At 38.1% G+C, this 25,493-nt stretch overlaps 1 long non-coding RNA gene across 32 annotated transcripts in view; it reads right to left on the reverse strand.

Moving 5' to 3' along the window:
• LOC109675295 (uncharacterized) overlaps window positions 1-25,493 on the reverse strand; it is a 439,119-nt gene that overhangs the window by 326,122 nt on the left and 87,504 nt on the right. For 30 of the 32 annotated variants that reach the window (XR_012439077.1, XR_012439080.1, XR_012439087.1 and 27 more), the window contains 2 exons: window positions 25,175-25,339; window positions 12,149-12,218 (listed from right to left, as the gene is read on the reverse strand). This is a non-coding gene — a long non-coding RNA (uncharacterized lncRNA). Of the gene's footprint in view, window positions 1-12,148; window positions 12,219-22,379; window positions 22,534-25,174; window positions 25,340-25,493 lie in introns of all 32 variants that reach the window. The other 2 variants (XR_012439099.1, XR_012439101.1) reach the window with 2 other exon arrangements.

Below are 25,493 nucleotides of genomic sequence, written 5' to 3' on the forward strand. Positions count from 1 at the left end.
TTCACTCTGACTCTGGCCCTTCTTTTTAAAAATCTTTAATGATCTATATTAGAAAAGGATTTTCTTGCCAAGAGAAAGAAGAGCACTTCTTACTTATGCAGCCCATCTCTGCCAATTTATATTCACCTACAAACTTCCTCCCAAATTACATTTACAATTCTTGGGAAGCCAATACTCTCTTCTGCTTGCCTCTTACACACAATCTACCATGGACTTCCTTCCTTGCATTGACATCTGATGATTTCAACTCACTCTTTGGATTTTACCTCAAACATCATGCCCTCCACTACTCACAATAGCCAATCAATGTCTATGGAGCTTTATCAGCAATCTATCAAGAAAATGAAGTGATGTCAGCAAGATGGCAGCATGTGTGGCCACTTGCTTACAACCAACCACAGCAACAATAACTTAGCAAACATCCATGGATTAAAGTGCTTTTCTGGGATCCCTGAAATTCAGGTAGGAAGTCATGAAACCCTGGCAGAGGATCATCTTTAGAGAGCATACTGACACCGACTTAGCTGGCTTACAGCTGTGGTCCCAGCTAAAAACATGGAAGTGGACTTGGCTACAAATAAACTCAACTACAACCTCATTTTGCCTTGGTCTTACCACCACAAACATCTGCAAGGACCTGGAAGAAGTTGTGCTACCTGGACCACAGATAAAAGGTGTGTTGACCTCTGTTCCAGCTGTAGACCCTGAAACAACCTTATAATTTGGCTCAAATGTCTTCTAGCTAAAGTCTGTGAGTAGTCCTGCCTATCCAGGGATACATCACAACAGACTTGCCGACCAACGTTGAGCACAAGGCTCTAAAACAGCCTTGTAACTCAGTTCTAGACCTTCTTACCTGCATTTTGATAAAAGTTCTGCCTCCCCATTTACCTTCCAAGAGACATTCCTCAGTGCTCCCACAGGCAAGCCTGCCCAATGTTGGTCAAACAGTAGATTTTGAAGTATCCCTGTACCACATATTCAGCTTTATTCAACTGGGATCCAGGGCAGTCCTGGCATGTACCTCCATCACCTGATGGCAGGCCTAAAAGAAGGCTACAGACCCTGATCTCATCTGTGAACATACAGTTTCCCAAAACCAGTGACTCAGTGGAATCCAGAAGGAGCCACACTCATCTGAGTATGTGGAAGATGGTCCACCAATCACAGACCCACTACAGTCTCAATAGAGCTACAGGACCTGGTTCTAATTCCACTCACCTAAAATCCCAAAGGCAATCCCATCAGCATGAGGACTCAACAAGAGAAGTCATCACCTTCCAAAAAGAGTTTATAAAGACTGGAAAAGGTATTTTCTCTTTCAAAGTACAGGCATCAGCACAAGGAAGAACCCAGTAAATATGGCAGTACCCAAGAGAATTAATAAGGCTCTAATCACTGACCCAAAGACATAGAGAGCTCCACACTGTCTGACAAAGAATTAAAATCAATCATCCTAAATACATTTGGTAAGATGCAAGTGAACACAGACAACTAAATGGGATTCAGAAAGCAATAAATGAACAAAATCAGAAGTTTAATTTAAAAAATAGAAGCCATTAGAAAACACAGAAATGCTAGAGCTAAAGAACACAATGACAGAATGGAAACTACATACTGAGCTTCAACTAAACACTCAGACATGTAGAAAAGGATCAGTGAATTGGAAGAAAGATCATTTGGAAATAACCAATCAATGAAACATACTTTTTTAAAAAATGAAAGAGTAAGAACATCATAGAAGACCTGTGGGGCCCTATAAACCAAACAAATACTTGAATTATGAGACTTCTAGAAGGAACTGGAGAGAAAAGTCAGCTTATTTAAGCACATAATGGCCAAAAACTATCCAAATCCTAAGAGATATATAGACATCTAGATTTATGAGCCTAAAAGGACACCAAGCAACTTCAGTCCAAAGAATATCCTAAATTACACCATAATGAAATCAAAAGTTAAAGGGCTCTTGAGAGCATCAGAATAAAAAAAGACTTGTTATATGCACAAAACCTTCATAAGGCCATCAGCAGACTTCTCTACAGAATACTTGTAGGCCAGGAAAGAGGGGTATGATATATTTAAAGTGCTGAAAGAAAACAAAAACTGAGAACCCAGAACACTACAACCACCAAAGCTGACATTCAGAAATGAAGGGAGAAACTTTCCCACACAAAGTTAAGACAGCTCAAATTCACTGAACCTGCTATACAGGAAATGCTAAAGCAGAGTTTCAAGTTGAAACAAAGCAGTGCTAAGTAGCCATGTGAAACACATTAAAGTACAAAGATGGAAAAACACAGTCAGATTCAGAGTACTTTAGTAGTGTGATATGATGGTGCGTGAATCACATTTCCTCTAGAATAAAAGTTGAAAGATAAGGTACTCAAAATAACTACAGCTAAAATTTGTTGCTGAATATGTTATATAAAATATAACATCAATAGCATAAAATAGGAGGGAGGTAGTAAAAGTGTAGAGGTTTTGTATGTAATGAAAGTTGCTATCACCTTAAAGTAGGATAATTAATAAAACATCTTATATAAACTCCATGGTAATCAAAGAAAAAATCTCTAGGAGATACTCAAGAGATAAAGGAATAAAAGTACATTACTACAGAAAATTATCAAATCACAAATCACAACAATCAAAAACATGCAATGGTAAGTCTTTACCTATCAATGATTATTTTGACTATAACTGGATTATTTCTCCTATCAAGACACAGAGTCATTGAATGGATAAGGAAACAAGATCCACATGGATACTGCTTGTAAGATAATCACTTTAACTGTGAGAATACCATACTGACTGAAAGTGAGTGGATAGAAAAGATATTCCACCCAAACGGAAATTAAAAGAGGGCAGGGAAGCTACATTTACATCAGAAAAAACTATATTCTCAGTCAAAACCTATCAGAGGAGACAAAGGAAGTCACTATATAATGATAAAGGCATTGGTTTATTAGAAAGATACCACTGTTATAAATTTGAATACACTAACATGAGGGCCTCAAAATATATGAAGAGAGTCTTAACAAAACTAAAGAGATGAATAAATAGCAATGCAATAATTGTAGGGGATTTCAATGCCCCACTCTACACAATGAGTAGATCACCTAGACATAAACTTAATAAATGATAGCAGACTTGACTGACACTGTAGATCAAAGGGACTAAACAGACATGCACAGAACATTCCTTCCAACAGCAGCAAAATATACATCCTTCTCAAGTGAACATGGAATGTCCATCAGAATAAATGATTTGTTGAACCACAAAAATGTCACCATAAATTTTAAAAGATTGACATCATATCAACTATCTTTTGCAACCACAATGATATGAAACTAGAAATCAATAACAGAAGGAATTTTAGATAATCCACAAATGTGTGGAAATTAAACTCACTCCTGGAAAGCGTATATAAGAAGGAATGGAATTTATAGTAAAATTATCTTGAAACAAGTAAAAAAGAAACTGTAATGTATAAAAATTTATGGGATCTGAAAATCAGTTCTAAGTGGGAAGTGATAACAATAAATCCCTATGTTAAAGAAAAATCTCAAATAAGCTTCCTAATTTTACATTTCAAGGCAATAGAAAAAGAATATCAAACTAAGCTTAAAGTGAACAGAAAAAAGGAAATAATGAAGATCAGAACCAAAACAGATAAAATACAACATAGAAAAACAATGGAAAAGATCAATGAAGCAATAACAAAATTAACAGATCTTTAGCTAGAATAGCCAAGAGAAAAAGAGACACCCCAATAAATAAAATCTTAAATGAAAGAGGCAACACTACAACAGAAACCTTGAAAATGCAAAGAATCTGAAGAGACAACTATGAATAATTGTATGCCAAAAATAGAATAATCTAGAAAAATGCATAAAATCCTAGTAACACACAACCTACCAAGAATAAAAACATGAAAAAATAGAAAATCTCACAAACACACACACAAATCTGCCCTAAAAGAGAAAGTTCCAGAACTAGATGGCTTCATATGTGAATTATACCAAGCATTTGAAGAACTGACACTAACCCTTCTTGAACTCTTCCAAAAATTGAATAGAAAGACTTCCAAACTCTCTGTTAATGAGGTTTTAACCCTCAGAGAAGAGTCGCATAAAATCAAAGAAAGGAAGGAAGGAAGGAGGAAAGGAGGGAGGGAGGGAGGAAACAAGGGAGGGAGGGAGGAAGGAAGGAAGGAGGGAAGGAGGGAAGGAAGGAAGAAAGAAAGGAGGGAAGGAAGGAAGGAGGGAAGGAAGGAAGGAGAGAAGGAAGGTAGGGGGCAGGGAGGGAGGAGGGGCAGGGAGGGAGAGGGAGGGAGGGGGGAGGGAGAGGGAGGGAGGGGGGAGGGAGGGAAGGGGCCAATATCCCTGGTGATATAGTTTCCTCCCTAGGATCCAAAATGATTCAACATATGAAATAAATAAATGTGTTGTATTACATAGTAACAGAATGACAAGTAAAGTCACATGGTTCTCTCAATAGATGCAGAGAGGACATTCCAAGACTGCGACAGAGACAGAGCTGCAGACCTCGTGAGCTCCTGCCCAGAGACCCTGCCGAGAAACTGGAGACACACCTGACTGAGATAAAGGACCAGGGAGAGCCAAAAACCTGCACTCTAAACACTTAGATAGTGAAAGGATTCTCCACACCACTAGCTAATAAAAGAACAGTTGGCCTGCCAAATCCGTGCCCCGTAGGTCTGCAGAGCCCCTATTCCACTCTGCCCCTCCAGCTGCTGCAGGCCACAGATCTATGCATGGCAGGATACACACTTCTCAGCAGCGGGGTTGTTTTATCATTAAAACAACAAGTACAGAGACTAGAGAAAGAATATTGAAGGCTGTAAGAGAGAAAAAACAAATAACATACAAAGGTAAACCCATCAAAATCACAGCAGACTTCTCAATAGAAACGTTAAAAGCCAGAAGAGCATGGAGTGAGGTCTTCCAAGCACTGAATGAAAATAACTTCAACCCTAGGATACTTTACCCAGCAAAACTATCATTCAAAAATAGATGGAACAATAAAAGTCTTCCATGATAAGCAGAAATTAAAACAATATATGACCACCAAGCCACCACTACAAAAGATTCTTCAAGGAATTCTGCACATAGATAATGAAAGCAAACAAAACCATGAAAGGGTAGGCCACCAAACCACAGGAGAAGAAAAGGCAAGAAAGTAGAGAGCAACATTGATTTAGCTACACATAATCAAACCCTCCAGCAACAAAGACAACTACATGACAGGAATCACCACGTACTTATCAATACTAACACTGAATGTTAATGGACTAAATTCCCCCTCAAAGGCACTGATTGGCAAACTGGATTAAAAAGGAAAATCCAACAATCTGTTGCCTACTGGAGACCCAACTCATCAACAGACATAAGCACTGGCTGAGAGTGAAAGGCTGGAAGAAGATTTACCAAACCAATGGTCAACTAAAAAAGGCAAGAGTAGCAATACATATCTCGGACAAAATAGACTTCAAAACTACATTGATCAAATGAGATAAAAAAGGACACTCCATACTAATAAAAGGGGAAATACACCAAAAGGAAATAACAATTATCAACCTATATGCACCCAACATCAATGTACCCAATTTCATCGATCATACTCTGAAGGACCTAAAAACATATATAAACTCCAACACAGTGACAGTGAGAGACCTTAATACTCCCCTATCACCAATAAATAGGTCATCCAAACAAAAAAGCAATAAAGAAATCCTAGAACTAAATCATACCATAGATCAAATGGACCTACTTGATGTCTATAGAACATTTCATCCAACTTCTGTGCAATATACATTCTTCTCAGCAGATCATGGAACCTTCTCTAAAATTGAGCAAAGACAAAAACCACTTGATCATCTCAATAGATGCAGAAAAAGCCTCCAAGAAGATCCAACACCACTTCATGATAAAAGCTCTAAGAAAACTAGGAATAGAAGGAATGTACCTCAACATTGTAAGGGCTATTTATGTCAAACTACAGCCAACATCATACTTAACAGTGAAAAAATGAAACCATTCCCCATAAAATCAGGAACGAGACAAGGATGTCCACTATCCCCACCCCTATTCAACATAGTACTGGAATTTCTAGCCAGAGCAATTAGGCAAGAAGAAGAAATAAAAGGAATACAAATAGGTAAAGAAATTGTTAAAATATCCCTATTTGCAGATGATAAGATCCCATACCTTAAAGACCCAAAGAACTCTACCCAAAAACTCTTAGACACCATAAACAGCTACAGTAAGGTGGCAGGATACAAAACCAACCTACAAAAATCATTAGCTTTTCTATACACCAACAACGAACAAACTGAGAAGGAATATATGGAAACAATTCCATTTACAATAGCCTCAAAAAAAATCAAATACCTAGGAGTAAATTTAACAAAAGATGTGAATGAACTCTACAAGGAGAAATTCAAACTCCTGAAGAAAGAGATTGAGGATGACTAAAGAAGATAGAAAGATCTCCCATGCTCATGCATTGGTAGAATCAACATAGTAAAAATGGCTATACTACCAGACACAATCTACATGTTTAATACAATTCCCATCAAAATCCCAATGACATTCATCACAGAGATTGAAAAATCTACTCTAAAGTTCATTTGGAAACACAAGAGACCGTGAATAGCCAAGGCAATACTCAACAAAAAAAGCAATGCCGGAGGTATCACAATACCTGATTTTACAAAGCAATAGCCATAAAAACAGCATGGTACTGGCACAAAAACAGACATGAAGGCCAGTGGAACAGAATAGAGGACCTGGATATGAATCCACACAACTATACCCACCTCATTTTTTACAAAGGTGCCAAAAACATATGATGGAGAAAAGACAGCCTCTTTAACAAATGTTGCTGGGAAAAGTGGTTATCCATCTCCAAGAAACTGAAACTAAATCCATGTCTATCACCCTGTACTAGTATCAACTCAAAATGGATCAAGGACCTAAATATCAGACCTGAAATCTGAAGTTACTACAGGAAGGAGCAGGAAACACTCTGGAACTAATAGGTATAAGCAAGGACTTCCTCAATAGAATCCCAGCAGCCCAGCAACTAAGAGAAAGGATGGACAAATGGGGCTTCATAAAATTAAAAAGCTTCTGCACAACAAAAGAAATGGTCTCTAAACTGAAGAGACCACCCACAGAGTGGGAGAAAATATTTGCCAGCTACACATCAGACAAAGGACTGACAACCAGAATATACAGGGCACTTAAGAAACTACTCTCTTAAAATCAATGAACCAACTAAAAAATGGGCAACTGAACTTAATAGAACTTTCTCAAAAGAAGAAATTCAAATGGCAAAAAAAGCACATGAAAAAATGCTCACCATCTCTAGCCATAAAGGAAATGCAAATCAAAACCACACTAAGATTCCACCTCACCCCTGTTATACTAGTCATCAACAAAAACACCACCACCAACATGTGTTGGCAAGGATGTGGGGAAAAAGGAACCCTAGTCCCCTGCTGGTGGGAATGCAAGCTGGTACAACCACTCTGGAAAAAAGTTTGGAGACTTCTTAAAAATCTAAACATAGACCTGCCATATGATCCAGCAATCCCACTCCTGGGGATATACCCAAAAGAATGCACACAGATTACTCCAGAGGCACCTGCACACCCATGTTTATTGCGGCACTATTCACAATAGCCAAGTTATGGAAACAGCCAAGATGCCTCACTACTTATGAATGGATCAAGAAAATGTGGTACTTGTACACAATGGAATTTTACTCAGCCATGAAGAAGAATGCAATCTTATCATTTGAGGTAAATGGATGGAACTAGAGAACATCATCCTGAGCGAGGTCAGCCAAGCTCAGAAGACCAAAAATCGTATGTTCTCCCTCATATGCAGTTTTTAGATCTAGGGCAAATACAGCAATGTTGTTGGACTTGGGTCACATGACAAGGGGAGAGCACATATGGGATGTATGGGGATAGGTAGAAAACATGAAACCATTTGATGTCCCCACTCCAAAGGAACTAATATAGAAACCTTAAAGCAACAGAGGTTATCATGAGAAGGGGATCAGGAACCAGGGTAAAGATCAGTTAGAGTTGAATCAACATGGGTCATAACACGTGTACATGAAAGCAATGCTAGGAATATTTCTGCATAGCTGTCCTTAACTCAACTAGCAAAAACACTTTGTCTTTCTTATTATGCTTGTGTCTTTTCTTAAAAAAAAAACTAGTGATTAAGGCAGAAGAGAACCTGCCTGGAACTGAGCGGGGAAAGGGGGAAAGAGTGGGAGGGGGGCAGGGGGGAATAATGACCCAAACAACGAATGCACATGTGAATAAAAGAATAATAAAATTTTTAAAAATTAAAAAAACAGAAAGATGAAAACCTGTCAAGACAACATATCTAAGCTGAAATTCTGAAAAGAAAAAAGCATTATGTATAATCATCAATCTTTTTAAATATGCATTTTATTTTCATGCAAGCACATGCAAGGGACAAATGGGAAAATTGTTTTTAAGTATCTTTAAATGTTATCTCATTATATTCTCCTCCTTCTGATTAAAAAAAAAGATGCAGAGAAAATACAACAAAACTGAACATCTTTCACTATAAAAAACTCTCAACAAATACTGTGTGGATGAAATGCACCTCAATATAAAAATGTCCACATGTGACAAGCACACAGCTAACATAACACTCAACCGTGAAAACCAAGAAGAAGAAAAGGTTGTGCACACTTCCCATTTCTATTCAACAAAGTGTTGGAAATCCTAGTGTGGAGGAAGAAGCAAGAAAAAGAAGTACCATTCAAATTTAAAGAAGTGAAATTGTTTCTATTTATAAATGATAAAATCATCACCCCAAAATCTGTTGTATTTCTCTAAACTAAAATGAACCACCTGAAAAAGAAATAAACTATCCCATTTACAACAGCATCAGAATCAGAATAAAACACTTAGAAATAGCTTTAACAAATAAAGGAAATGATGTGTACATTGAAAACTGTAAGACACTGAAAGAAACTGAAGAAGACACAAATCCCATGTTTATAGACCAGAACAATTAATATTGTTAAAATATTCATACTACCAAAAGTGACACATTCAATGCAATCTCTATCAAAATTCCAATGTCATTTTTCACAGAAATAGAAAAAATAACCCTAAAATTCATACAAAAGTATAAAAGATTTCAAATAGCCACAACAATCTTGAATAATAAGAACAAAGACTTCAAACTATACTGCACAGCGACTGTCTTCAAAACAGTATGGCACTGACCAATGGACCAGAGTAAGGAACACAGAAATACACATATACACACACATATAAAGTCAACTAATCCTTGACAAGGGTGCCAGGAACAAACGTGGGGAAAGGGCACTTTCCCCATAAGAGTATTTTTTAAAATAAGTTATGTTGGGAAAACTGGATAGCCATGTGCAAAAGAATGAAATTGGACACTTTTCATATAACATACATAAAAACTAACTTGAAATGGATGAAAAACTTAAATGTAAGACCTGAAATCATAAAATTCCTAGAATAAAAATAGGGAGAAAGCTCCCAGACCTTGGTTTTGGCAATGATTATTTGGATCTAACATTATAAACACAGGGGAAAAAAAGCAAAAATAAACAGGACTACATCAAACAAAACAGCTTCTGCCTAGCAAAAAAAAAAAAAAACAGTAAAAAATTAACAAAACAAAAAGGCAGCTGACAGACTGGGAGGAAATATTCAGGAGTCATAAATCCAATAAGGAGGAAATTCCCAAAATTTCATAAGAAACCCAAACACAACTCAATAACAAATAAATTAATAATCATACTTTTAAATGGGTAAAAGACTTTGCTACAGTCAGAATGTGTCCCAAAATTCACTTGTTGAAACTTAGCTGACAATGTGATGATGACTAGAGTCTCTAGGAGGTAAGTCATGTGGGCAGAGCCTTAGTGAAAGGGACTAAACCTTTATAAAAGAGGATAAGGATGGGAATGGTAGGGCACACCTGTAATCTCAGCTATGCAGAAGGCAGAGGTAGGAGGCTAGCCCTGGGTAAAAAGCATGAGACCCCATCTGAAAAAAGTACCTAAAGCCAAAAGGACTAGAGGTGTGGCTCAAGTGGCAGAGCAACTGTCTGGCAGGTGCAAGGCCACGCGCAAACACCAGTACCAAAGAGGCTTTGCACAGTACTTGACCTTTGTCCCCTTCTGTTCTTCACCATGAGAGGACTCAGCATTCATTCTCTTTGCCTTTGCCCTTAGTCCCCTCCCCCGTATCAAGACACAGCAAGGAGTCTCCCACCAGGTCCCAAATACCAGCACCTTGGTGTTAAATTCCCAGCCTGCAGAACTGTAAGAAATAAATCTGCATGCTTTATAAATTACCCAGTCTGTGGTATTGTGTGATAATACTACAAATGTACTAAGACCTGAATAGACACTCTTCTAAAGAAAATATAAAAATGGCCAACAGGTATATGAAAAGCAATTCAGCACGAGTAGTCAAAGAAATGCGAGCGAAAACTGCAGTGAACTATCCCCTTGCACCTGTCAGGATGACTACGGTCAGACAGACAAGAGCTGACCAGTGCTGGCAACGATATGGAAACGGTGGGAACCACGTACATTATTGGGTGAAGAGTAAATGGATACAGCCATGACGGAAACCTGTATGGAGCTTTCTCAAAGAATCGAAAACAGAGCTACCTATGATCCAGTCCTCCCACTTCTGGGTATAAACCCAACAGAAATGAAGTTTGCATCTCGAAGACGTCTGCAGTCCATGTTCATTGCAGCGTCGTTGACAATAGTCAAGAAATGGAAACAAAGTAAGTGTCCATCCATGGACAAATGAAAACGAGTTTACACATATGAACAATGGACTACTATTCAGCCTTGAAAAGGAAGGAGTTCCTGCCCTTCACAGCAGCATGGATAAGCCTAGGGGTGTTATGCTACATGAAGTAAGCCAGGAACAGAAAGACAAGTATCGCATGATCTCACACACAGGTGGAATCTAGAAAGCTCAAAATCACGGAAGCAGAGCGGACCGATGGCCGCCTAGGGCTGGGGCAGCATTGCAAGGTGATGAATGGGGAGATAGTGACAAAAGATACAAGCTCTCAGTGATCACATAAAAAGGTCCCGACCATGTCATGTGCCCCTGGTGGCTACAGTTAATAATACTGTTGCGTTTTTGGTTTTGGTTTTTGAGATACTGGGGGTTTGAACTCAGGACCTCACACTTGCTAGGCAAGCACTCTACCACTTGAGCCACATCTCTAGCCCTTTCAGCTTTAGCTATTTTTCACATGTTTTGTCCAGGCCAACCTCAGCTCACAATCCTCCTACCTATGGCTCCCACATAGCGGACATTATAGGTATGCACCACCCTACTGCCTTGTTCTTGGAGACAGGGGCTCACTAACATTTTTGCCCAACTGGCCACAAACCATAATCCTGCTAAACCTGCTTCCCAAGTAGCTGGATTACAGATATGAACCACCATGCTTGACATTAATAGCGTATTGTTTACTTGAAATGTGCTAAAGGGTCAGCGCTTAAGTGCACTCCTCCCCACCTCTACACACACACACACACACACAAGGAGTGAAAGATGTGCTCATCAATTTGACTGTGGTAAACATCACATGTATCAAACTATCATCACTGCACACCTTAAATATATACAATTCCTCCTTGTCAATTCTACCTTAATAAAGCTGGAGAGAGAACAGAATAGATGGACCTTGTAGCCAGAAAGTTAGAAGGAAAGAAAGAAAGCTGGGAGAAAAAGAAAGGAAAAACCAACTTCTCCTCACTGTAAACCCCAAAAGAACAGTAGACAGTATCTATCTTAATTGTCACGTAAATACTCACACAACGTCATAAAAATGCATGTGGTCAACGAGATGTTGTACTCAAAAGATGTTTAAAATGTGAGTGCCAGGCCGGCACAGTGGCTCAAGCAGTAGGAGTGCCTGCTTAACAAGCGTGAGGCCCTGAGTTCAAACCCCAGTGCCACCAAAAAAAAATGTGAATGCCATGCTATTTACACTTAGGGCCAATGGTGAAACAGAGTTTTCCAAAACAGCAAAGTCTTTGGGAAATGATGACTAACCTCAGCATGAATATTGGAAGTTTGAAGAGTTCCTGAGGATCAGAAAAGCTGGATGTTATCTAACATTCACCTATCAAAGACAAAAAAGAGGAAGTAAGAAAAAAGCAAACGTGTCCTTTTTCATATTCATAATTTAAAACTGTTTACAATGGCATGTTTCTGTGGGGAGGGCTCACTGATGAGTTTACAAGGTTTTATGTTCTGGTTCACAGTATTTGAAACTCTAGCATTAACTCATATCTAAATACATGGCCAGTAATTTTTCCTGGCTTCCTATTGTTTTGTGCATCCAAGAAATCAATCAAAACATACAATAAAAAAGATGATGAGAGGGCAAGAAATAACCTTTGATGACAACAACCAGGCCACATATGATTTGTTTCTAGAAATTGAGGTCCTAAGTGACAATTCTGTTTTTGACCTTATACTCATTCGAGGTTTTATGCCTGTTCTTGTAATGAGTTGCCCAGCCTTGGTCCTGGTCCCCTTGTACAGTGGCATGTCATTATCTCTTTCTTGTTTCTTTTCTTTTGTTCTTTCACTCTATGATTTGCCAGAGCTTGTTCTTTTAAACTGCTCTGTTGTTATCTGACAGATAGCTTTTTCCTAGGTATTTTCTCTCCACAATTCTACCTTCCACTAGTTATAGAAAATGTCACCTGAAATATGTGGGCCTGTTTTCTGATATGGAAAAGAATATTTGCAGTCAGGTAACAAAACAGATCCAAAAAAATCTTTCCTTAAAAAAGAAAATTATGATAATATGGTGTAAATTATCCACAAGTCTGCCAAATCAAGAAATATGAGGAACACCTAATTTCTAAATATAATGAAGCTACTCATTTGTCCACAGAGATATAGAAGGGAGTCACTTCTGCTTGGCTAATCTATTTAACTGATAATTATGAATACTAAGTGGGTTGAAATTTTTTATATTATAAGGCTACTTTTCCAAAAAACAACCAAGAGCAAAATAGGATTGAACATAAATTGATTGATCCCTGAGATCTAGAAGTCACTTATGCATGCAGAATTCTTCCAGCAGTTATTAATGACATCAATAATCCTTGTTCTAAAATGTACAATGTGTTTTTTAAATTAAGTATTTCTGCGTTTTGAGATTTGAACAAGTGGGAGTGAATTTAAATTTTAATTTAAACCCTATCACCTGCTACGTGAATCATAATAGCTTCCTGATCAATTCATGGAACTTCTCTCTTTCTCTTTTCTCTAACTTATCTTCTTTACACACCACTTTTATCAGTACTTATTTCTAGAGAATAATATTCATTGTGCTTTATTGTGAACTAAGTGGACCCCCAAGCCAGCTCTCTTCTACAAGCATTGCTGTCAAAAACAAGAACACATTAGTTTATTTTTTTTTCCATGATATCAAATATATTGATGAATGGGGAAAAAAGTGAGAAAACACCTTTACTTCATTGACTAGTCACCATTACTGTGGCCTTTGTTATTGAAACATACAAAGCATTTAGCACAATGCCAAAAATAAGAAAGGTTCAATAAGTGCTTCTTTCCTGTATTACTTTGCTATTTAACCTTCCCAACAACCTTGTCAGGGAATACAGAGGAGGGAAATGGATCCCTGAAAGGCTCTGTGACCATCCCAAATGACACAGGAACAGGGGACAGTCCGCCTGGCTTCCCTAGCAAGAGGCAGAAACACAGCTCAGGGAGAAGCAAGTAAAACCAATTTGTGACTCATGAGTCATGACTTCACAAGGAGTTAATTCAGTAGCCCCATAATGCTATCAAGGAATTGATTCTGGCCTTTTAAAAAATTTTATTTTTGAATTAGCATACACTAATAATACAACAGCCGTCTTGCCACTGTACAGTTTCGAGTGTATCAGCTTGATCCTAAGCCTTGTTTTCATTATAAACCAAATACATGCACAGCAAACACAGCCCAACACTCAGACACAATGACGTCCAAAGAAAGGAGGGAGGATCCAAGATGGCAGACAGGATAGGGAATCAGAATTCCTGAACTCCATGATTTCTAAAATCACTTCAAGATGTAGGAGCTATATTTGGGTAATTCTGATTCTTTCTAGCCAACTTAATAACCTTCAACACATAGGGTGCACATAAAATTCAAGGACTGACCCTTAAAATGCTTTTAGTTGCACCTAACAGCCAGGAAAATCCCAGTATGACACAGCCACTAAGGCGTATCTTCCCTGGGAAAAAGTCCCCTGGCTGTTTCTTCCCTTTTCTTTCTTTTCCTTTTCCTTGTTTTTTTTTTCAAAAAGCAGAAGATAGAGCATCAAACAGAACCAAACCCTACAACATACTGGACCACAACCCAGGAAAGTCAAACTATGTCTCACCAGGCTGCACTCAGTCCCAGTTAGTGTCTGCCTTGAGAAAAGCCACCTGCCATTTCTCCCTGCTGGCCAATTTCAAAGCTGCCTTCATAAACACACAGACCCAACAGGTTAGCAACACAGACCACACGCAGCTCCCCCACCTACACCCTGGGAACATAATCCAGCACAGCTCATGGGCAGATTGAATCCTCCCACCCTGGGACAAAATTGAAAAACATAGACAGTGAATTGTAATCTACCATTGACAGTAGGGATGGGGTAGAACTGAACCAACCTCAGACAATGGGGTGGGGCAAGGAGCCAAACTCTCAGTGAGCAGAGGCATGGTGAGGAACAAAAGCTGAGAGCAAGGTGGAGTGACATGCCAACTTCCAAAAGCAGGGGCATGGCAGATTGCTGAGCTAGTCACCTGGGACTGAGGGTGGTACACAACACTGGATTGCCCCACCTTGCTGGGAGGGTAAGCTGACCAGACATAGTTGCAGCTGTAAGGCAATACAGCTGCTGCCTGGTGAAAACAACAAATCGGACCACCTTGCACAAACTGGTAGTGAGCTACCACAGGTCCCAATTGCAACCTGCCCTGTGGACAGAAGGAATGAAATACTGCTCAAAAGCCAGCCATCTGGTGAGATGACCACAGAGCTCCTGCTTCTCTGCCACTCTCTCTCCCATCTTTGCCTCCCCCTCCTATCTTTCCCTTACCTGTCACCACATACCCTTCCCTCCTCCACATTTACCACCCACTGACTGGCCTACTGTACAAGCCTTCTGCCATCCCTGACACAAGAACCCTCCACGACAACAGTGGAGTTTACACACAAACACACACAAGGGTCCCAAAACCCAGCAGCCCCCATACTTCTACCACTCCCACCACTCTCTCCCTTTTGCTCCCCACCTTTAGGGCCACCTTTACTAATTACCCAAGTTTCTATCTCTAGCCAAACAACCAATGCTTCGCCAACTCCCATGGTTTACAGATATTATCACCAAGGTGTATTTTGTAGAATATATAAACAACTGGTCTGGCACTGAACCTGTGAATTTATTATTGCTAATTTATACTTCCAGGCCAGGGACAGAAATAACACATCAATCTAGCTAACAACTAAGCCCCGTCAAAACACAAAAATTAATCAAGGAAAAGAAAACAAGTAATTAAAACCACCAACTAGCCATTCAAGAACATATGAGAACTGCATCAATTAAAAGCTTGGGGAGAAGAAGGCAAGGAAACCCCACTCTACAATTCAGTAGAGGATTTAGTGGGAAATGAAGAAAATGAATACCCAGTTCATGACCCAAACAGAACAATGACAAATATCACCAGTGAGCTCAGTGACCCCTACAAAAAAAATCTCTCAAAAAGGAAATCATGAACGATTTCACTGAGAAACTCATAGAGAAGCTATAAGACACAGTTAAGCAGAAAGAACAAGATGCACTCAAGAAATAGCAAGGCACCACAAATAAAATACTTGAGAAGACAAAGAAACAATTAAATGAACTCAGAGAGGCCTTCAATAAATGCCAAAGTAAAACAAAGTAGACTATAAAAAAAGAAGACAACACAATATTTGAAAGAGGAATTTAACAAAGATATGGAAAACTTAGAAGAAAAGAATCAATTAGAAATACTGGAAATAAAAAGTCTCTTTAGTTACTTAAACAAATGTAGTGGAAGGCCACTCTAGCATACTAGAACAAGTGGAATACAGAATCTCAGGGCTTGAAGATAAAATAGATATTAAAGAAAAAACAGAAGAACTCTTAGTCAAACAACTCAAGAGCTGTGAAAGGAATACGAATGACCTCAGTGACTCCATCAAAAGACCAAACCTGAGATCATGGGCATCAAAGAGGGAGAAAAGCTACAAGCAAAAGGGATATGTAATATAGTCAACAAAATAATAGCAGAAAATTTCCCAAATCTCAAAAAATTGTTGCCCCTTCAGGCATAAGAAACCTTCAGGACACCAAACAGACTTGACCAAAATAGGGCCTCTCCATGGCTTATTATTGTTAAAATTAGTACAGAAAAAGAATATTGAAGGCTGTAAGAGAGAAAAAACAGATAACATATAAAAGTAAACCCATCAAAATTACAGCAGATTTCTCAACAGAAACCTTAAAAGCAAGAAAGGCATGGAGTGAGGTATTTAGGGCACTGAATGAAAATAACTTCAGCCTTACAATACTCTACTCAGAGAGCAGAGTATTGACAGAGCAATAAAAATCTTCCACAACAAAAAACTAAAACAATACATGACCACCAAGCCACCACTATAGAAGATTCTACAAGGAATTCTACACACAGAAGATGAAAACAAACAAAACCACTAGAAGACAGGAAGTATTAAACTGCAGGAGAAGAAAAGACAATTAATCAGAGAGTAGTACTGAATCAACTACACACAATCAAATCCTTATACAACAAAAATAACTAAATGGCAGGAATCCACACACACCTATCAATATTAAAACTGAATGTTAACTGACTCAACTTCCCCATCAAAAGACATCGTTTGGCAAATTGGATTAAAAAGGAAGATCTGACAATCTGTTATTTACAAGAAACCCATCTTATTGACAGAAACAAACACTGACTTAGGGTGAAAGGCTGGAAGATTTACCAAACTAATGGCCCTGAAAACAGCCAGGAGTCACAATACTTACAACAGACAAAGTGGACTTCAAACTTACATTAGTCAAAAACGATAAAGAAGGTCACTTCATACTAATAAAGGGAGCAACACATCAAGACAAAATAACAATTATCAACTTATATGAACCCAATGTCAGTGCACCCAACATCATTAAATATACATTAAGTGACTTAAAATCACATATAGACCCCAACATATTGGTAGTGGGAGTCTTTAATACTTCTCTATCAGCAATAGATAGATAGTTATGAATTCATACATTAAAAACAGAAAGATCTCAAGTAAATGGCCTAATCCTATGTCTCAAACTCCTAGGAAAATAAGAACAAGTTAAACCCAAGCAGAGGGAGAGAAATAATAAAAATATGGGCTGAAATCAATAAAATAGAGACCAAAAAAAAAAAGCCTATAAAAAAACCAATAAAATAAAAAGAGTAGCAAATCTGACTAAAATGAGGAGGGAAAGGACTAAAATGAGTAAAATCAGAAACAAAAAAGGGTAGATAACAATGAACACCACAGAAATCCAGGCAATCATCAGGAACTATTTTGAGAACCTATATTCCAATAAGTTGGAAAATCTGGAAGAAATGGACAAATTTCTAGATACTTATGACCATTCAATACTGAATCAAGAGGATATTAATCACCTAAACAGATCTATAACACAAAATGAAATTGAAACAGCAATAAAAAGTCTACCAAAAATGAAAAGTCCAGGACCTGACAGGTGCTCTGCTGAATTCTACCGGACCTGTAAAGAAGAACTAATGCCAACTCTCCTTAAACTTTTCCATGAAATAGAAAGGGAAGGAACACTGCCTAACTCATTTTATGAAGCCAGTATTACACTCATCCCAAAACTTAACAAGAATACATCCAAAAAGGAGAACTACTGGCCAATCTCCTTAATGAATACTAATGCTCAATAAAATAATGGTAAGCTGAATCCAACAACATATAGGAAAGATCATACACTATGACCAAGTCAGCTTCATCTCAGGGATACAGGGATGGTTCAACATATGCAAATAGTTAAATGTAATACAGTACATTAACAGAAGCAAAGACAAAAACCACTTGATCATGTCAATAGACACAGAAAAGCCTTTGATAAGATTCAACACCATTTGATAAGACTTTAGTATTTCATTGATACAAGCTCTGATGAAACTAGAAATAGAAGGAATGTACCTCAACATCATAAAGTCTATATATAACAAACCTATAGCCAACATCATACTTAATGAAGAAAAACTGAAACCATTTTACCTAAAGTCAGGAATGAAACAAAGGTGCCCACTCTCCCCACTCCTATTCAACATAGGCTTGGAATTCCTAGCCAAAGCAATAAGGCAAGAAGAAGAAATAAAAGGAATCCAAATATGTAAAGAAGTAGTCAAACTCTCCCTATTCACAGATGACATGATCCTATACCTTAAAGTCCTGAAAAACTCTACCTCAAAACTCCTAGACAACGTAAACAACTTCAGCAAAATAGCAGGATACAAAAACAACTTACAAAAATCAGTCACCTTTCTATATATACCAACAATGAGCAGATTGAGAAAAAATACAAGAAAACAATTCTATTTAAAATATCCTCGAAGAAAATCAAATACCTAGAAATAAACTTAACAAAGGATGTGAATGATCCCTATAAGGAGAACTACAAACCTCTGAAGAAAGAGACTGAGGAGGACTACAGAAGGTGGAAAGATCTCATGTGCTCACAGATTGGTAGAATCAACATAGTGAAAATGACTAGACTACCAAAAGCAATCTACATGTTCAACGCAATTCCTATCAAAATCCCAATGACCTTCATCACAAAGATTGAAAAATCTACCCTAAAGTTCATTTGGAAACACAAGAGACCACAAATACCCAAGACAATATTCAGCAAAAAGAGCAATGCAGGAGGTATCACAATACCTGACTTCAAACTATACTACAGAGCCATAGCAGTAAAAACAGCATGGTACTGGCACAGAAACAGAGATGAAGACCAGTGGAACAGAAAAGAGAACCCAGATATGAATTCACACAGCTATTCCCACCTAATTTTTTATAAAGGCACCAAAAACATATGATGGAGAATAGACAGCCTCTTCAGCAAATGCTGCTGGGAAAACTAGGTATCTGCCTGCAGAAAACTGAAACTAGATCCATGCTTGTCATCCCTTACAAGTACCAACTCAAAGTGGATTAAGGACCTTAATATCACACCTGAAACCTTGCAACTAGTACCCAAAAAGCAGGGAATACACTGGAAGCAATAGGCATAGGCAAGGACTTCCTCAGTTGAACTCAAGCTGCTTAGCCACTAAGAGAAAGAATTGACAAATGGGACCACATGAAATTAAAAAGCTTCTGCACAACAAAACAAATGGTCTCTAAATTGAAGAAGCCACCCACAGAATGGGAGAAAATCTTTACTACCTATATTCAGACAAATGACTGATAACCAGAATATACAGGGACCTCAAAAAACTAAACTCCCAAAAAATCAATGACCCAATAAAGAAATGAGCAACAGAAATTTTTCAAAGGAAGAAGTCCAAATGGCTAAAAAACACATGAAAAAGTGCTCACCATCCTGGGCCATTAAGGAAATGCAAATCAAAACCACACTAAGATTCTACCTCACCCCCTGTTACCACCAACAAAAAATGTTGGCGACGATGCAGGGAAAAAGGAACTCTCATTCACTGCTAGTGGGAATGTAAGCTAGTACAACCACTTTGGAAAACAATATGGAGGCTGCTTTAAAAACAAAAAGTAGATCTGCCATATAATATAGAAATATCACTCCTAGGGATATACCAGAAGGAATGTGAGTCAGGCACCTGCACACCATGTGTATTGCAGCACTATTCACTATAGCCAAGCTATGGAAGCAGCCAAGATGCCCTACAACTGATGAATGGAGCAAAAACATGTGGTAGTTATACACAATGGAATTTAACTCAGCCACAAAGAAGAACCAAATTTTATCATTCAGAGGTAAATGGATGGAACTGGAGAACATCATCTTAAGCGAAGTTAGTCAGGCTCAGAAGGCCAAAACTCATGTTCTCCCTCATATGTGGATTATAGACCTCAAACAAATGCAGCAATATTATGGGACATGGGTCACACACTAAAGACAGACAGCACACAAGAGGGATAGAGCAAGGGAAGGAAACCAATAACTTGAATGTGGTTGATGTGCTCACTGTAGAGAAGCAAATACAGTAATTTTAAACTAGCTGAGGCCACCATGGAAAGGGGACTAGGGAGTAGAGAAGAGGTGTGGTAGAGATGAACCAATTTGGGTTGTAATACATATATGCATGGAAGTAGTACAAGGAATCTCCTACATAGCTATCTTTGTCTCAAACTAGCAAAACACCATGTTTCTCTTATTATATTTTATGTTTTTTTCTTCTACAAAATCAGAGAACAGTAGGGTGGAACAGGTTCTGCCTGGAGTGGGGGTGGGTTCTTGACACTGGAGACAGGAGGGAGGTGTTGGGGAAAGGAGTAGGAGGGTGAATATGGCGCAAATAATGTACACACATGTAAGTAAGTGCAAAAATTATACCTGTTGAAACTGTTCCAGGAATCAGGAGAGGGGGATGAAAGAGAGCAGTGGAGTGGAGAATTGAAGTATGATATATTTGAAACATTGTAAGAACTTTTGTAATAATAAAAGAAATTAATTTTTTTAAAAAAACAAAGTCAAAAGTAGTATCTCTTAGCAATAAAAGGCTTTCCCAGAGTCCTGCTTCTGCCCTTCCTGTTTCATTGACCATCACTGAATATAATTAATGCCTAGCAAGGGACATGGGGCCAGAGAGGGAAATGGGGCCAATAATGACAGCCAAAGCCCAAAAGTACCTGCCACTGACATGTGCAGATAAGCAACTTCCTCTGAAGCATGTGTGGAAAGAGAAAATACATGAGCAGAATCAGAGTTCTGTTCTGCAGGCAGTGTATAAATGGGCACTTGGCAATAAATCAGCAGGGCTTGCTTGTTGTTCTGTTGTCTCAAAGGTTAGATTAATATTAATTGGTGAATTGAACATACAAATGTCTATGGTTATTGCAACTAGAAAGAGAAAGAAGGAAGAAGAAGGAGGCAGAGGAGGAGGAGGGCAGAATGGAGTGAGAAAGAAAGAAAAGTCCAACTGAAGGTTGTTCTGTGTCACATTTTCCATAGATGCTGAAAAGCAGAGCTTTGTAGAAAGGTCTGCATATATCAGACAAGCTTTCAAGGATAAAAATGATTCAGATCCCAATAGGGAGCTGATGATAACCATGATCAAGAGAGCAGACCATCAAGAACTAATGAGGCTGTCAGGTCCATGGGCGAGCCTAGGAGCACTCACATCAAAAATCATTCAGCAGGAGGCATACCTAACAAATCAGTGATTTCTTCCTATCCTAGCCACAAATAAGGACTACATTTAACTAGCTTTTTTCTTTCAAAGTTGTTTTCTGCAACTAGAAAGAAAGACTTAAAGCAGAATGGCAAATAAGGAATGTCCACTGCAAAACAATTAATTTCAACAGTAATTCTGGCTGAAAAGGGAATTTCTAAAATTAGGGCTTACAGGTTTGTGCAGATGTGTAACGGGACATACAAAGACAGTCATAGATATGAGAACAATCGGGGCCTTTTCCATAAAAAAGGGAACTCTACCTGGGCCACTGGGCTTTCCAAAATTTCAAGCACCAAGCATCTGATACACACTGTCGGTGTTCAATCAATATTAGATAATTATTGTTACATTACTAATTATAAGTCACTCATGGGACTCCAACACTATAAGGGTTGCTTGTGCTTCGTTTCCCCTATTCAATGACAGATGTCATAAAAGATATAAACTCTTCCCAATCCCTGAGTGTTAAATAGATCAAGATGGCTAGTTCCAAACTTTCATCCAAAAACTCTCATGACAGGATTGTGAGGGGGTCAGAAATGAGCCGGTAAAGCAGGTCTCTAGATATCTCCATATTACAAGGCAAGAGCTGGGGGTATCAGAGTTCTGGATGATCCCCAGCAGAAGGTGAACAGTTGGGTTTATTTTATGACTTTCTGTTTCTCCCAACTGCAAACAGCTTCAAATCCAATTGGCAATGGAATGCCCCAGGCAATCTGCATCTCCAGAGAACAATTCATGGTTGAGTTTCTGCTGAATATTTTTAAAAGAACTACAATACCTAATGCATCTATCAACGAACAGCTCCTTGAAAGAACTTTCATCACTTCAGAGTTTTATTAAAGAAGTAAGCTGCATAAGGCTTTTCATTTCTTGCCAAGCCTGCTTTTGTCTGATCTGAGGAAGGAGCCTGGTGCACTGAGTTTCCCTTGGCTCTGAAAAACACAGATTAACTCAAGGAGACACAGTGATGTAGGTTGAAAGCAGCAAAGTTTCTGATGTAATCTGAATTCAGGCACCTAGAACACTCAGTGACACACCAAACATTTCCACAACTACCTCCCTGACATATGAGGACAGTCCAGGATCTATGAATATGAGTTTCTGAAAACAAACTTGGAAATCCCAAAGTTCATTGTATAAATTATAGAGTGACAGTATCACAAGATTACTATAAGTGACATCATCAATTAAGGGTTTTGTGGAAATCTGGCACTAGTGACATGACTTGTGTACCCAGGGCTAGTAAGTTGAGGTAAAACTCTCAGTTGACATCCAGTGTCCACAGAAAAGTTTAATTCGTGTTTTAATCTTCTTTCTCTCATCATTCTATTACCTAGTGTTCCATTAAATCCTTTAATAAAGTATGTATATTTATTGGCTAGTTGGATATTTCCTTTTATAACATGCTAAAGGCTTCTGTCCCTTTTTGTATTGAGCTTACTTATTTTTCTTACTGCTTTCTAGGAGAATTTTATATATTACAGATAAGAATCTTTTATCAGTTATATATATTACAAATATCACATCCTGCTCCATAGTTCTTTATTTTTTACTGGCTTAGTGGTGCTCTTTGCTGAACAGAAATTTTAAATTTTAATGTAGTCTAACTTATCATGTATATATAGATTTTTATGTCCTTTTAAGGAAATTTTTACCAATAAAAAGGTCATGAAGATATTATTTTATGTCTCCTTTTACAGATTTATTGTTTTACTTTCCACAGGTGACCTACAATCTACCTGGAATGGACTTTCATGTTTGGGTGAAGTCTTTTCTTGGGAATGTTTTCATGACCCAGCACCAATTTTTCCTGCAATTGCAGATTCTTGTATCTGGATGTCTGTTTCTAGACTTTTCCCTCTATTCCATTGGTTTATGAATCTCTTGTAAAACTATAATATCCTAATTACTGTAGTTTGATATCATTATACCTAGTAGTGTAACTATTCCAGTTTCATTCTTCTTTTCAATATTGGTTTGGCTATTCTTACACACTGTTTTCATAAAATTATAAATTTAGCTTGTCAATTTTTACATATGAAAACATTCTTCAGAGATTTTCATTATGATTACATTAACTCCATAGATTAATTTATTTAAAAAAGACATATTTACAATACTGAATCTCACAGCCAATAAACACATGCCCCCCCATTTGATTAGGTCTCTTTTAATTTCTCTTACAAATATTTGTAGTTTCACTTCTTATTAGTTTTATGTCTAGGTATTTGAATTATTTGTGCTATTGTGAATAATATTTTTTAAGATCTTTAAATTTATACTTACTTCTGTATAAGTACAAAAACAGAATTACCTTTTTGTATCTTGATCTCATTAGCATGAGATCAAGCATTAATTTTTCCAACCATTTCCCAATATGTTTGCTTGAGACCTCCCTCTTGAAGGCCAACCAAAATTTTAAAAGCAAATGTTCTTCTCATCTTCCATGTTTTTTAACTGTGACACTACTATCCTCATTTTCGGTGCTCAAAAATACGAGTCACACTTGAATTTGTGCTCTCTCTCGCTCTTTCTCATTTCCTATACCAAATCAATAGCTACTCAAACCTGGTTCCTCAACTAGGACCAGGGAAAGCCTGCCCATCCCTGACTACCACTAGCATGTTTATCATCTGTATATCACTTTTGCATTCCCAATTCCACCCTTATCCTTAACCAAATTCCCCACAACTTTCTGTGTTGCTTTATAAGGATTATTGGGTCATCAGGCATCTCTATGTCTTTGGGGTCACAAAATCCTAGTGAAGGACATTTGAGACTACCATTATTTCTTGGCATTTTTCCACACCTGAGACTTCCTTCCTCTATTGCATTTCAGTGGGATATTCTAACTAAAATTCACTTTTTCTTCCTATTCTGCCTGTATTGTACACTCCATGAGTTTACCTCATTTCCTATAGAATGGAACCTCCACCAGGTATTCTGATTGTTTGCTTAGTAGGCTTGCCCACAACTGCTGTCCCTCCACAGATAAACAAGAAAAAATCTAACTCTCCTCACTGTGACCTTCCCTCCCACTTCCAAAGCTTTCAAATTTCTTATAGGTTGGAGGGGCTATGGAGGATGAAGGAAAACTAACTTCCAGCCTGAAACTTCATAAACAACTTTCTTTGGTTTTCTGAACTTACCATTTCTTAAACTATTAATGACTGGATTCATTCAAGACCTGCCTAGGCATAGATGGTATAAATCAAAACCCCTCCTACTCAAAAACAAAACATGAGGGAACTGATATTTCTTTATTATGTCTTTTCTTGAATGGGAGTAATGAGAAAGTTAGGGAACACAATGCATATGAGAATATTCTAAAATTTTCTCTCCAAAGATTTAAACCATACAATATCTGTCTCTCTCCTGTCTCCCTCCCCTTCCCTTCTGACCCCCTCATCACTAGCTCCCCTTTGCTCTCTTTCTAATTCTCATTCTTCAAAACCAATGCTCCCATACCCCTGGACTCTCACTTCCCCCTTTTCTACTGTTCCACTCACCCTTGAATCCCTCCAAAGATTGTCACAGTTATCATGTGACCAACCTCCTAAGAAATACACTCACCTCCTAATTCGGCTTCCTGGTGAATACCTTTCCCTCCGCACTCCACACTGTCGTCTCCACTTTGAAACACTCACCCTGCCCTCTGCTCTTGGCCTGGAACAGTTTGAAAGCAGGAACGGACTGACAGCTATACGGCTACCACATCACCAAAGTAGATTATTTTACCTACAAAAGGAGACCCACACAGTTTTTAAATAAAATTTTAAATTTTAAACATAACTTTTTAAATAGGTACATTAGGCAAAAAAGGTAACACAGATTTGGAATTCAGTATATAAGGTAAGTACAACTGCATTCTGTATATTTACAGCAAGAGAAG

Source organism: Castor canadensis, chromosome 11 (genome assembly GCF_047511655.1).
Source record: "Castor canadensis chromosome 11, mCasCan1.hap1v2, whole genome shotgun sequence".
In the NCBI taxonomy this organism is placed as follows: Eukaryota; Metazoa; Chordata; class Mammalia; order Rodentia; family Castoridae; genus Castor; species Castor canadensis.